This window comes from Chiloscyllium punctatum, chromosome 5 (genome assembly GCF_047496795.1).
Source record: "Chiloscyllium punctatum isolate Juve2018m chromosome 5, sChiPun1.3, whole genome shotgun sequence".
NCBI lineage: Eukaryota > Metazoa > Chordata > Chondrichthyes > Orectolobiformes > Hemiscylliidae > Chiloscyllium > Chiloscyllium punctatum.
In genome coordinates, this window is record NC_092743.1 from 38,775,442 (window position 1) to 38,785,525 (window position 10,084).

Sequence of the window (10,084 nt, forward strand, 5' to 3'; positions counted from 1 at the left end):
GCCATGAGGTTGCAGATACAATTCTACTATTGATGGACCCACAGCACCTTAGGGGATACCCAGCTCTCAGATGCTAGGTTGGTTCTGAATCTATCCCATAAAGCAGGATCATGGAGTTCTATCTCCATAAAGACTGTGTAGTATCAATCCCCACAGATGTTGCCAGACCTACTGAGTTTCACCTGCAAGTTTTGTTTCTGTTTCAATGTGTACACATCCTGTCTGCAAAGATGCGCTGTGCAACAGGATAGCTAGCTTCAAGCACGTGCTGATGTCTCATATGGTGAGGCTGATGGACAATGCTAATATCACTAGTTTAATTGGGTTTTATAATGAGGTGACTGTGTGTGTAGATGAGAGTAGTGCAGTTGATGTAGATTACATTGACTTCAGTACAGCTTTTTACAAGGTGTCACATGGGAGACTAGTCAAGAAAGTGAAAGTCCATGGAACCTGGGGCAATTTGGCAAAATGATCCAAAAGGTGAACTTTTATTGCACTCTCTCTGTGGTAATAGCTTTAAGGTAAGGGGACAAAAACTGCACGTAGTACTCTTGGTGTAGTCTAACCAAGCTTCTAATGATTGAAATAAGACTTCAATATTCTTGTACACAGATCCTCTTGTGATAAAGGTTAACATACCATTTGCCTTCCTAATAGCTTCTTGCACCTTTATGTTAGCCTTCAATAACCTACTGATGAGAACACACAGGTTCCTTAATACTTCTCTAGTTTCTATCCTCTTCTGATTTAAAAAAAATTGCACACATCTGTTCTTCCTACTAAAGTGAATAACCTCAAATTTTACACATTACATTCCATGCTCACTCACTGAACATGTGCAAATCCATTTGAAACCACTTTATGTCTTCCTTATGGCATAAATATCAACCTAAGGATACATTCTTTTGGTAAAAGAGAAAGGGGGTGCTAATGGTGGTGAAGGTGAGATGGAAATGTAAAGTGGGTGTAAACAAACATGTGAAAAGGAAAAAATGGGTCTGACCTGCTGAGAGCAAAGTCAGCAAGACATATACAAGAGGCAGCTTTGTTGGGGGGAATTGTAGCTGTGTTGGTGGTGGTGTAGTGGAGGTGGCAGCTAGAGGTGAGAGTGTTATGCTGTGAAATTGAGATGAGGGTGTCATGCTGTGAAATTGTGGAAATCAATATTGAGCTCTAGAGGCTGCAAAATGCCTAATAAAACCTTGTTCCTCAAGTATGCATTGAGTTTCATTTGAATAGGTCCAGGGTGGAAACATTTCCACGCGAACAAAGTGGTTCATTAAAATCAGCAACTGGAAGGTCAGAGTCATTGCTGTGAGCAGTGTAGAGGCATTTTGCAAAGTAGTCACCCAACTAGCATTTGGTCTCACCAATGTAAAGGACACTACATTGTGAGCAGAGAATGCTGTAGATTACATTGAAAGAATACAACGTAAAATGCCACTTCTCCTGAAAGGTGTGTTTGGATTCTTGGTCAGTAAAGAAGTGAACTGGAAAGTGTTACACCAGCATAGAGTCATAGCGATGGACAGCACAGAAACAGACCCTTTGGTCCAACTCACCCGTGCTGGCCAGATATCCTGACCTAATGTAGTCCCATTTTCGAGCACTTAGCCCATATCTCGCTAAACCCTTCCTATTCATATACCTATCCAGATACCTTTTAAGTGTTGTAATTGTATAAGCCTTGACCACTTCTTCTGGCAGCTCATTCCATAAATGCACCACCCTCTGTGTGAAAAGGTTGCCCCTTGGGTCCCTTTTAAATTTTTTCACTAGTACCTTAAACCCATGCCCTCTAGTTCTGGACTCCCCCATCCCAAGGAAAAGACCTTGTCTATTTATCCTGTCCATGCCCTCATGGTTTTGTAAACCTATATAAGGTCATGCCTCAGCCTCTAACACTCCATGGAAAACAGCCCCAACCTATTCAGCTTCTCCCTCTAGCTCAAATCCTCCAACCTTGGCAATATCCTCATAAACATTTTCTGAACACATTTCAAGTTTCAAAACATCTTGGGAAAGAGCTATGTGGTGTGACTAAGTGTTAGGAGTGTTGCTGAGGAAATAGACCCTGCAGAGTGCTGACAGTGTAGGAGCATGGAAAATATGTTTGGTGGTGATATCCTGCTGGAAGTGACAAAAATGGCAGAGGATGATCTTTGAATGCAGAGACTGTTGGGTGGAAAGTAAGGACAAGGTGAACTCAATTGGGTGTTTCTGGGAGAGAAAAGAATGAGTGAGTGCAGAAGTGCAGAAGACAGGTTTAACACAGTTAATAGTCTTGTTCTAGAATAAGTGGGAATGAATTGGAGAGGAAAGGAATTTTGGAATTTACTTTGCAAAGAAAGAAGGGGGATCAAAGGTTGGTAGGTCCTTTCATGACTGCATTCCACTGCTCAGGAAAGCTGATAGGTAATCAAATTCTTATCTTGGTGATAGCAGTTTCTTCTGTGTTTAGAGTACTCTTATCAGGATGAAATTTCATTGCATGACAATGTCATTCCAATTTATTTTTATGCATGGTCAATGTCCAAATAAATTTATATAGCACTGCTGCTTTAGTATGAACATTATTCTGTAGTACTTTTTGCACTGTATTGGGTGTCACCTTTCAAATTAAGTGTTAAACCCAGGCCCCATCTACCCCATTAGGTGGATTTAGAAGATCCCAACTATTTTATACAGTCCTGGCCAATTTTCAGCCCTCAAAATAAGGAAACTAAGTTTGGGTTCAGGTTGAGTATGAATAGATACAGACAATTTTCCAGTCCCTTGATCTGGCAGGGCAGATGATGGAAATTACAAATAATGGGGCAGGTTGGCACCAAAGTCGTACCAGCCACCTCACCCTTTAAGTTCTGGGTAGGAAATTCCATGGGTGACCTTACTGGTCCACTACAAATTAAGCCCCTTAACTGATTAATCAGTTAAGGGCCTAAGGCCTCAGCAGTCAAATTCCATGCCTTCCCAGCAGGCAAGAAAAGTGACAACTTTCCAAAATAAGGAAAGCAGGGCAGTTTGCAAGCACAGATTGGGGCAAATAATAGTCACTGACCACCATTTCCCTTTAACACCCCTCCCCCATGATTCTTTCATCTTAACAAAAAAAAAGGGACTGAACCTCTAATTGGAGGAGAAAGTGAGGACTGCAGATGCTGGAGATGCAGGAGATATGTTCCTCCTCCCTACCTTTTATCTTAACCTGCTGGACACACTTTCCTCATTCCTGAAGAAGGGCTGATGCCTGAAACGTCAATTTTCCTGTTCCTTGGATGCTGCCTGACCTGCTACGTTTTTCCAGCAACACATTTTCTGTCCCTCCTCCCTACCTTTTATCTTAGCCTGCTAGACACACTTTCCTCATTCCTGAAGAAGGGCTGATGCCCGAAATGTCGATTCGCCTGTTCCTTGGATGCTGCCTGATCTGCTGCGCTTTTCCAGCAACACATTTTCACCCACACCCCCCACCAACCCAACCTCCACTCCCAGCACCTTCCCCTACAACCGCAAGAAATGCAAAACTTGCGCCCACACCTCCCCCCTTACCTTCCTCCAAGGCCCCAAGGGACACTTCCATATCCGCCACAAATTCACCTGCACCTCCACACACATCATCTATTGCATCCACTGCACCCAATGTGGCTTCCTCTATATTGGGGAGACAGGCCGCCTACTTGCGGAACATTTCAGAGAACACCTCTGGGACACCCACACCAACCAACCCAACCACCCCGTGGCTCAACACTTCAACTCCCCCTCCCACTCCACCAAGGACATGCAGGTCCTTGGCCTCCTCCATCGCCAGACCATGGCATTACGACGGTTGGAGGAAGAGCGCCCCATCTTCCGCCTGGGAACCCTCCAACCACAAGGGATGAACTCAGATTTCTCCAGTTTCCTCATTTCCCCTTCCCTCACCTTGTCTCAGTCAAATCCCTCGAACTCAGCACTGCCTACCTAACCTGCAATCTTCTTCCTGACCTCTCCGCCCCCACCCCACTCCAGCCTATCACCCTCACCTTGACCTCCTTCCACCTATCGCATTCCCAACGCCCCTCCCCCAAGTCCCTCCTCCCTACCTTTTATCTTAGCCTGCTGGACACACTTTCCTCATTCCTGAAGAAGGGCTGATGCCCGAAACGTCGATTCTCCTGTTCCTTGAATGCTGCCTGACCTGCTGTGCTTTTCCTGCAACACATTCTCAACTCTGATCCCCAGCGTCTGCAGACCTCACTGTCTCCAAGACTTTGATGTTGTGCAGCCTTAGGCTCCATCAATGCTCTCCAGCTCCCAATGGCTGCTACTGGCCCCTGATTGGCTGACAGTTTCAGGCATGGCAGGATTTGATTGGCGAGATACCTAATTGGCAGAAAACCCTGCCAGGTCACTACTTAAATGTGTGATTGGCTCTTTGATCTGATCAACATACTCAGTTTGTGGGCAGGAATTACTGGTCTTTAGAGTCCCTGCTTCCATGTTTAATGCCAAAAGAACTAAATGCAGCCCAGAGAAACATCAGTAACTGATGAAATAGTGCAAAATGTCATGGTCCAGTAGGCAATCGCCAGGGAAACTCCTAGGTGACTAGGCCATCTTGGGATCACAGGTCAGAATCCCCACCCCAGACACTGGTCTACACTTCTTCCACTTCCAGCACTGTAGTCCTGAAGCTGATATAGTTTTTCTTATTGTCCTGTGAACACTCCTCCTTGTCTTGTGACATCAGCTATTTGGTAATTCAATTCATTTCTGAGCTGCATCTTATCAGAGTTTTTTGGGCTATTGTGGCAAAGTGGTAATATCCCTATCTCTGACCCAGGAGGCCTAAGGGTCACCATCCTTTAGGAAGGAAACTGGCATTCTTTCCTGGTCTGGTCTACTTGTGACTCCAGGCCTACAGCAACATGGTTGACTTTTAACTGCCATCTGGGCAATTGGGGATGGGCAATAAATGTTAGCTTAGCCAGCAACACTCTCATACACTGAATGATCAAATTAAAAAGTTCCGGTTGCTCAAGATATATGTTGAAACATCTGAGTAAGTTAATTAGAAAATATCTATCACAATCCTTCCCATTAAGCTTTTCCTTATTACCAGATGCCCAAACTACACTCCCACATAGATTTAATTCAAGGTCAGTACCTCCTTAAACCCTGCTCATTGATGGTTAAATCCAAGGAGCTAGATTAGCAAAATGAGGACGTGGAGGATACTGATGAGGACAATACAGCATTATTTGCTTCCATTGCTGTCCAGGATTTTAAGAATGTTCTTATTAAAGCAAGATTCACTATGCATCTCTGGCATAGTGACAAACAAAATGCAACAGAAATTCTTCTCCACCATCTATTTTATGAGTCCCCACCCCACAGTGTCATCACCCACCGTTTAGTCAACAGCCAATGATGCCACCAACACAAAGCACTCCCTTCAAACAATTTTTTAATTGGACTCTTCACTGGAGACCACCAATTCACTTCTTGGAGGCAAGTTAAAAGAATTCTTGTAAGTCAATCACCAAGAATGGACAAATGGGAAAGTGATACAAGAACAATGATTTTTATGTGATTATGTGATTCACTTTATGTGATTCTGCTAAAGTATAAAAACATAGCAAAACATTGCTTTCACATATACCTACATGAATAACAGATCCAACTAACCATTAAAGAAGCTAATCAAATTAGTAAGTTATCCACTGGAAGCAGTCTTTCACTATCTACTGATATTAAACACCCAAATTTCACTTAACCCTTTACAGGTTGCTCCTCTCAGTGCTGCTCCCGCTCATAACGTTACTGTTGCTTCTTATCCCACCTATATAATCTTATCCCACCTATATAAGAGGTTCTCCCAGGTGTTCTGCAATAATGGATAATAGATTCATGTTCCATTGTGGAGGACTCCCAGCTAATTCTGGTGTGGTGGGAATTTTTAATATCGAGGCTAATAGAAATAGGCCTCAGTTGAATTGTTTGGTAGAAAGACAGCTTGTCTATCAGTGCATAAGACTTGAACTTAAAACTTTCCAACTCAGAGATAAATAACACTGAAGACAGACAACAAAGTGGAATAACCACTTGGACATTAACAGGTTAACTTATCACTGACAGGATAATAAGGATTTCAGGAGTGCATTGAGAACAGGCTTTATTAAATTGATCTGGATAAAAGAGATGGTGAGAGACAACATCTTGTAGACCACTACAAACTTGTATTCCAGTTCCACGTGACCTGACATCATTATGGCAAATCTCCTTATGAACACTCTAACAATTCTGAGAGTAAGAGTATTTAACTTTTTAGCTAATATTACTACTGCTAATCATTGCTGCTTATCGTGAATGTTTTGAATGTGATGGATGGCATCAGGCTTTTTGAGTGTTGCTGGAGCAATGCCGATCCAGGCAAGTGGAGAGAGTATCCCTGACTTGTGCCTTGTAAATAGTGACAGGCTTTTTAGTGTCAGGAGGTGAGTTATTCATTGCATGACTCCTTGCTTCTAACCTGCTCTTGTAGCCACATACTTAAATGACTAGTCATGTTCAGTTTCTAGTGAATAGTAATGCCAGGATGTTAAGTGGGGGATTCAGTGATTATAATGCCAAGAAGCAATGGTTAGATTCTCTCTTGTTGAAGATTATCATTGCATGGCCTTAGTATGGCATGAATATTACTTTCTGTTTGTTAACCTAACCCTGGATATTGTCCAGGTCTTGCTGCATTTGGGTATACATTGTTTCATATCTGAGGAGTTGTGAATCATGCTGAACATTGCACAATCGTCAGCGAACATCCCTATTCTTGATTTTATGATGGAGGGAAGGTCTGTTTGGACCTGGGATTCCACTCTCAGGAACTCCTGCAGAGATGTCCTGGGGTTGAGATGACAGACCTCCAGAAACTACAATCATTTTCTTTGTGACAGATATGACTCGCACCAGCAGAGTGTTTTCCTCCTGATCCCCACTGACTCCATGACACCACAAATAGTCAAATGTGGTCTTAATGTCAAGGGCTGTCACTCTCTCCTTCCTCTGAAATTCAACTCTTTTGTCCATGTTTGAACTAATGCTATAAAGAGGTCAGGAGCTGAGTGGCCCCAGTGGAACACAAACTGGGCGTCACTGTGCATTTTATTGCTGAGAAGGTGCTGCTTGATAACATTATCGATGACTGATGATCAAAAGTAAACTGATGGGGCAGTAATTGGCTTTATCTTGATTTTTACATACAAAACCTAGCTTTCATACTGTCAGGAAGATGCCAGTGTTGTAACTGTAGTGGAACAGCTTGGCCAAGGTGCAGCAAGTTCTGGAACACAAGTTTTCAGTACTCTCACTGCAATGGCTAAGAGACCATTGTATAAGCAGTGTCTCCGGCATTTCTTGGACCAAGTCACAATAGAGGATAGCAATCGTAAGAGTGATGGATGAATGGACTTGGTGTGAGTTCAAATGTGAGTAGCAGATCTTTGCAGGAGTTCAAAGTACTCAATGGAAAGTCAAAGACCAGCCAGGAAAGCATTGGAGTTCTCAAGCTGAAGAGGGGACAAAGACATGATTAAGGGTTTTAGCAATAGATGAGCTGAGATAGGCCACAGATGTGCAATGTTATAAAGATGGAAGCAAGTAGTCTTAACAATATATTGGATATGTGGTCAGAACCTCATCAGGTGTTTGAATGGAACAAAAACAGCAATTGTTGGCAAAACTCAGCAGGTCTGGCAGCATCTTGGGCAGCACAGTGGCTCAATGGTTAGCACTGCTGCCTCACAGCACCAGGGAGCCAGGTTTATTTCCAGCCTCAGGTGACTGCATAGAATTTCTACATTCTGTCCGTGCCTGCGTGGGTTTCCTTTGGGTGCTCCAGTTTCCTCACACAGTCCAAAGATGTGCAGGTTAGGTGAATTGGCCATGCTAAATTGCCCACAGTGTTCAGGGATGTGTAGGCTCAGTGTATTAGTCAGGGAAAATATAGAATATAGGGGAATGGCTTTGAGTGAGTTCTCTCAGGGAAGGAGCATCGCTCCGAAAGCTAGTGTGCTTCCAATTAAACCTGGTGTTGTGTAATTTTTAACTCTTCAGATGATCAGTGTGGACTTGTTGGGCCACATAGCCTGTTTCCACACTGTAGGTATTCTTTTATGAACTGTGGAGAAAAAGTAGAATTAATATTTCATGTCCAGTGACCTTTCTTCAGAACAGAAAAAAGGTCACTGGACATGAAATATTAATTCTACTTTTTCTCCACAGATCATGATAGAACAGAAGAAGGGCCATTGGATCTGAAATGTTAACTGTGCTGTTAATTAATTTCAGTGGTCTTCGCAGCTCATACCCAAAACTTAATTCAAATGGATTGAATTTAGTTGATTCATTCGGTGCATCTTAACTGCAAAAAGTACAAGTGGAATTCCTTTATCCAATCTTCTGAATAGTCTTGACTATAAGCCCTCAATATGATCTTTAAAGTTTAGTGCCACCATTCTAATGATCCTTGTGATTCCAGATGATATGGATTTAAATTGGTTTATTCCTAATATATCCATAACTTCCTTGAATAATTTTGACCCTTGATCCAATTGTATTTCTGTGGGTAGTCCATAACTATAAAAAAATTTACAATCTTCTACAATCCTTTTAACTGTGATACTGCAGAATGGAATGGCCTCTTGAAATCTAGTAGATACATCTATTATGATCAACAAATGCTGATTCCCACTTTTTGTTTTAGGTAGGGGTCTGACACAATCAATTAAAATGTTCTAAGGGATACGATATATACCCATTTGGAAGAAAATGTGCTTATCAGTGATAGGCAGCTTAGCTTTGTGCAGGGAGGGTCATATCTTGCCAACCTAATAGAATTCTTTGAAGAAGTGACAAAGTTGATTGAGGGAAGGGATGTAGATGTCATATACATGGACTTTAGTAAGGCATTTGATAAAGTTCCCTATGGTAGGCTGATGAAGAAGGTGAAGTTGCATGGGGCCCAAGGTGTTCTAGCTAGATGGATAGAGAACTGATTGTGCAACAGGAGAAAAAGAGTAGGAATAGAAGGGCCCTTCTCAAAATGGAGACCTGTGACCAGTGGGTCCCACAGGGATCTGTGTTGGGACCACTGTTGTTTGTGATATGCATAAATGATTTGGAGGAAGGTGTAGGTTGCCTCGTTAGCAAGTTTGCAGCTGACACTAAGATTGGTGGAGTAGCAGATAGTGAAGGCGGCTGACAGAGAATACAGCAGAATATAGATAAATTGGAGAGTTGGGCATAGAAATGGCAGATGGAGTTCAATCCAGACAAATGTGAGGTGATGCATTTTGGAAGATGCAATTTCAGAGTGAACTATACAGTAAATGGAAAAATCCTGGGGAAAATTGATGTGCAATGAGATCTGAGTGTTCAGGTCCATTGTTCCCTGAAGGTGGCAATGCAGGTCAGTAGAGTGGTCAAGAAGGCATTCGGTATGCTTTCCTTCATCGGATGCGATATTGAGTACAAGAGCTGGCAGATCATGTTACAGTTATATAAGACTTTGGTTCAGCCACATTTGGAATACTGCATACAGTTATGGTCGCCACATAGCCAAAAGGATGTGGATGCTTTGGAGAGGGTGCAGAGGAGGTTCGCTTGGATGTTGCCTGATATGGAGGGTGCTAGCTATGAGGAGAGGTTGAGTAGATTAGGATTATTTTCATTAGAAAGAAGGTGGTTGAGGGGGGACTTGATTGAGGCCTACAAAATCATGTGAGGTGTAGACAGGGTGGATAGCGGGAATCTTTTTCCCAGAGTGGAGAACTCAATTACTAGAGGTCACAAGCTGAAAATGAGAGGGGAAAGGTTTAGGGGAGATAAATGTGGAAAGTTATTCACACAGAAGGTGGTTGGTGCCTGGAATGCATTGCCAACGGAGGTGGTAGAGGCAGGCACAATAGCGTTATTTAAGATGTATTTAGACAGATACATGACTGGACAAGGAGCAAAGGGATACAGATCCTTAGAAAATAGGCAGCAGATTTATATAGAGGATCTGGATCAGCACAAGCTTGGAGGGCCGCAGAGCCTGTAGCTG

At 42.7% G+C, this 10,084-nt stretch overlaps 1 protein-coding gene across 1 annotated transcript in view; it reads left to right on the forward strand.

Moving 5' to 3' along the window:
* Window positions 1-10,084, forward strand: part of LOC140476999 (actin, cytoplasmic type 5-like) — a 71,089-nt gene that overhangs the window by 25,187 nt on the left and 35,818 nt on the right. The window lies entirely within an intron of this gene.